This window comes from Microtus ochrogaster, chromosome 24 (assembly GCF_000317375.1).
Source record: "Microtus ochrogaster isolate Prairie Vole_2 chromosome 24, MicOch1.0, whole genome shotgun sequence".
Lineage (NCBI taxonomy): Eukaryota > Metazoa > Chordata > Mammalia > Rodentia > Cricetidae > Microtus > Microtus ochrogaster.
Genome location: NC_022024.1, coordinates 7733244 through 7737875, shown reverse-complemented (window position 1 = coordinate 7737875; position 4632 = coordinate 7733244).

The window sequence follows — 4632 nt, the reverse complement described above, 5'->3', positions numbered from 1 at the left end:
TAAGATTAAATGATAATAAACAAATATTTAAAAGTGTTGAAAGAAGAATGTGAGCTTTATAATGGTAATAGACATTACAGGAAAAAGAACTGGCCAAAACATGTATAATTTATATTCCTCCGAATTGTATTCTTAATGTATCGCACATCAAACCGAAGACTACAAATGACCACATTTTTTTTAAAGGACAAAGAATAAAAATAGGTAATTCATGAATTCCAATCACAATGGAAAAGTGTGAACACAAATAATAAATGCTAATACTAAATATTAATACTAAAGGAAGAAGGGAATTTTCTGACACTATTAGAAGGGGCAGATTTTGGCTAGTGTGGAAGGAATTATTTAGCAATAACTTGCAACAATTAAATGTCTTTAGCATTTGATCTAGAAAGTTTAGATGTTTGGATCACGAATAGTTAGACTGAATTTTTATGGTTGATATTAATGGCCATTAATGAAGAAATGACTTTAAACAGCTATGGTCTCTTTATATTCTGGAATACTTATGAAGCTTTTTGTTTATTAGTTTCTTGAGAGTTTCATACAATGATTTTGATCAAGTTCACCTTCCTTCCCCCCACTTTTCCCAGGAACTGGGAATTACAAAGCTTTTAAAAGGATAGATATTATAGACTAGGGTGAAATATTGCAGATGATATATGCTTCAATAATAAGACAATTTGCAAAGTATGTACAATTTGTTTGGAAGCTAGGAACCACACAATGCATATCAATGCGTATTTATATATAAATTCTATAGTACTGTTACTTGCACAGAAAACTATGGTGTTTTCCATTACAGCATAAGTGTGGGTATGATTTTCGTTTGTTTGTTCAGTGTGCATACTGATACATTTTGATTAATATTCAAACCAACAGTTTTCTTTAATTTAAAAGTTTCACAAGTACAAATAATTTTTGTTGTATATGGATGCCCTCCTTGATGTTTGTGGTAATAAATACTTTATATTTACAGAGAACATCACATGTATGCTGCATTCCCATGTAATAGGAATATAAGGGGCATTCACTTTGAGCATGTAACAGAAGGAAAACGTTTGAGACTTGAAATTCCATCAGAACATAGTATTTCCCACTTTGAAGTAGGAAGGCTGTTAGAAATACTTAGCTTCATGAACAGAAAGGAAATCACAGAATCTTTACACTGCAACCCTCTCCGCCTACCAGAGACTGTCATGCAGGTGTCTCATGGAGCTCTAAGGATGGGAAGTTACACAGCATCAGTATTCATTAAGATAGGTCACTCACTACAAAACGGGCTCATTTTACCAATATACAGGTGCAGGGATGGAATGGAGTGGCATCAAAGTGGAAGGAAATCCAGAGTATGACCTTGAGTCACCGCCTGCGGGCATAGTCTTGTTTCATCAGCATCAAGGAGACAGAGGCTCTTGAAAGTTACTATGGAGCACCCGTGCATGCAAATTACTTAGAGCTCCGTTCCCCAATGAGAAATCAAGCTAATACACGCCTGTCCACTTCACACAGAAGCATAATTTCTTTCTTCACATAATGACAGAGCAGCCCAATGCGCCCTAGTAAGTTTTGAGTCAAGAAGGTACTCAGAAAGGAAATGACACAGAAGAGTAAACCATAATTCATGATAGAAGTGTGCTGACTTGGACAGGGCATCTTCAGAAACCACTGCTTACAGATGCCAACTTGTCATAGATACATCCAGAGCTTGCCAAGCAGAATGCCTGTAAAGGGTAGTGCGTTATGCCCCAACAGCTCAGCCTCCTTGTGTGCTGTGGTTATCATGTGAATGAGAAACACGTTGTAGTAGGCAGGCAACACAGGTCGACGAGCTGCCAGGGAGGGTGAGAACACCATGCCACATTGTGACTGCCTAGACTCTTTGCAGAACACACGTCTTGCTTCTTCTACGAAACCGCTGGCCCACTCATTCCTTAGGACCTAGACCAGCAGCTTTCCTCCCTGAGTCTTTCCTCCGTCCCATCATTGGCACCAATTCTTCTGCCCGGTGTCATCATATGCTATATGACATCCTTATTATAAGGCAATCTGTTCATATATATGATTTAATAGAAACCAAATATTTTGTTTGTTTTATTTTGTTTTGTTTTTCCAAGGCAGAGATTCTCAGTATAGTATCAACTATTCTAGAACTTGTTCTGTAGACCAGGCTGGCCTCAACTTCACAGAGATCCACCTGCCTCTGCCTCCCGAGAGTTGGGATTAAAGGCGTGCACCACCATCGCCCGGCTTAACCAAGTTTTTTTAAACTACTAAAATTTATCCTCTTTGAAACTAAAGAATAATTGTTTTATACATCTCTAGATTTGATCACAGCAATTGACATATGGGATATTACTTATTAAAGGATGAATGAGTAAATAGACGAGTAAACACAGAAATTATCAGATAATTTAGTTCCTAGTGCAGAGAGGAAATGAAGATAAGTGCAGGGCAGGATATCTGTACACTAAGAAAGTAGATAAAAGAGTTGTCTTTGAGGCTGAGTGATATTTTTATGGAAGGTGGATTTAAATTAATCCTCAATGGATGAGTGACGTTTTACTACCCACCAATCAATAATATTATTCATGAAAGTGCTCGCAGGAGACTCGAAAGTACCAAACGCAGCAACTAATTTGTTAATGCCTACTACGATACAAAATGTATCCTAACTACTTGTAATCGATATGCCAGAAAATATCTACAATGAATAAAAAGAAAGAAAAGGGAAAACCTAAAATGCAGTGAAAATGAATTGAAATGTAGGGAAATGATAGATAATTTGCCTAAATATCTTCTTACATTTTTTCTTGAGATTATAATTTGACTACGTATTTTCTTCCTTTCCCTCCCTCCAAACTTTCTCCTTTACCTCTCCAACTATTCAAATTCACAGCCATCTTTGAAAGCCAATTGTTGTTGCACACACATATTATTATTTGCTAATCAATGTTTTCCATAGAAAATGAAATCCTTAGTAGTTTGAAACTTTGTTTTTGGGTAAGCAATTATTTGATCATCCAATATTTGAATATAAGGATCTTTGTATTGTGTTCTACTTGGGGAATAATTTTAAACTATAATTTGAAATAAAGAAGATTTGAAGCCGGGGGGTGGTGGCGCACGCCTTTAATCCCAGCACTTGGGAGGCAGAGGCAGGCGGATCTCTGTGAGTTCGAGACCAGGCTGGTCTACAAGAGATAGTTCCAGGACAGGCTCCAAAACCACAGAGAAACCCTGTCTTGAAAAACCAAAAAAAAAAAAAAAGAAGATTTGATACCTTAAAATGACCATGGGTGTCATTTCTTCAAGTTTGCTCATTTCCTAAATAACTTTGTAAACTTTCCTTCCTAAAACTCAGAGTATGCTCTACATTCGGGGGAAAAAAATGGAAGGGAACGTGAGCCACACCAGGACTTGATTCCGATAACTAAACCCACTGGGAAGAGTGTCGGGAAAACACTGAAAGTTGAATATAAAGACTAGGTTCAGATGAGCAATTGATATTCACCTGTTTCTTATCTCTTAGTTTCTTATTTAGCTAGAAGACTCACCTTCAAATCTCATGGCTCTTAAACACAGGCTATTTTATTAAGATTTTCCAAGCTCATCTTCAGTTGCAACTCTGGCACAGAGGTCACGTGGTTGGCTTTGACACAAGCCCATCTGACCAAATGAAGGCACACTAGTGTTGATGGAAGCCTTAGAGGGTCACACATTCCTGAATGATATGTAATTTATGTAGAGTTCCTCTGGCGTAGGCTCAGTGAGTCAGTCCCCGTTTTCGTGGCGAAGCAAGTTATCCTGAAGGAGAGCTCTTGCCACCTGTGAATCATCCTGAGGCTCCCTAGTGAGCCTTGAGTGACTCTCTGCGCCCTGCTCAGCAGACAGAAGCTGGCTGGCTCCTCGAAATGTAGCCTTTTGATGTCCAATTTGAAATGCCACTTAGAGTGGTTTGGATTTCACTGTCTTATCCAAACTGGACTGAACAGATCAAGGGGAAAATGAGAGACAATTTCAACATGAGAGCTTCTCCTATGTTGTGTACTCGCTGCAGGCATTATGCAATTCAAAACCAATCATTTTGGCGGAGAAGTACCATGAAAACATCGTCTCTGAACACTGCCATTTAACTACACAAATCGCATTTTTAAAGATGCTTTTATCACTCATTAATTTTGTTCTGGGCACTCTGTGAGGTGTGTAACCGGAGACTGTCGCCTTTAATCCTCTCTGTGAATCTATGGAGCAGATCTTAAGGAGAATACTAATTACAGTTTATTATTAAGTGTATGTGTATATGTGTGTGTGCATCTCTCTCTCTCTCTGTGTGTGTGTGTGTGTGTGTGTTATAATGTATGTAAGTACGGTGAGCATGTGGAGGTGAAAAGATAATTTTCAGGAGTCATTTCTCTCCTGCTGCCCTGTTTTGAAGCTGGGCCTTTCCTGTTTCTGCATTTGACCTTGTATTCCAGGCTGGCTAGCCCTTGAGCTTCTGGGCCATTCACAGGAGTGATGGGATTATGGATGGATACTACAACTTCTTCTTCTTCTTCTTCTTCTTCTTCTTCTTCTTCTTCTTCTTCTTCTTCTTCTTCTTCTTCTTCTTCTTCTTCTTCTTCTTCTTCT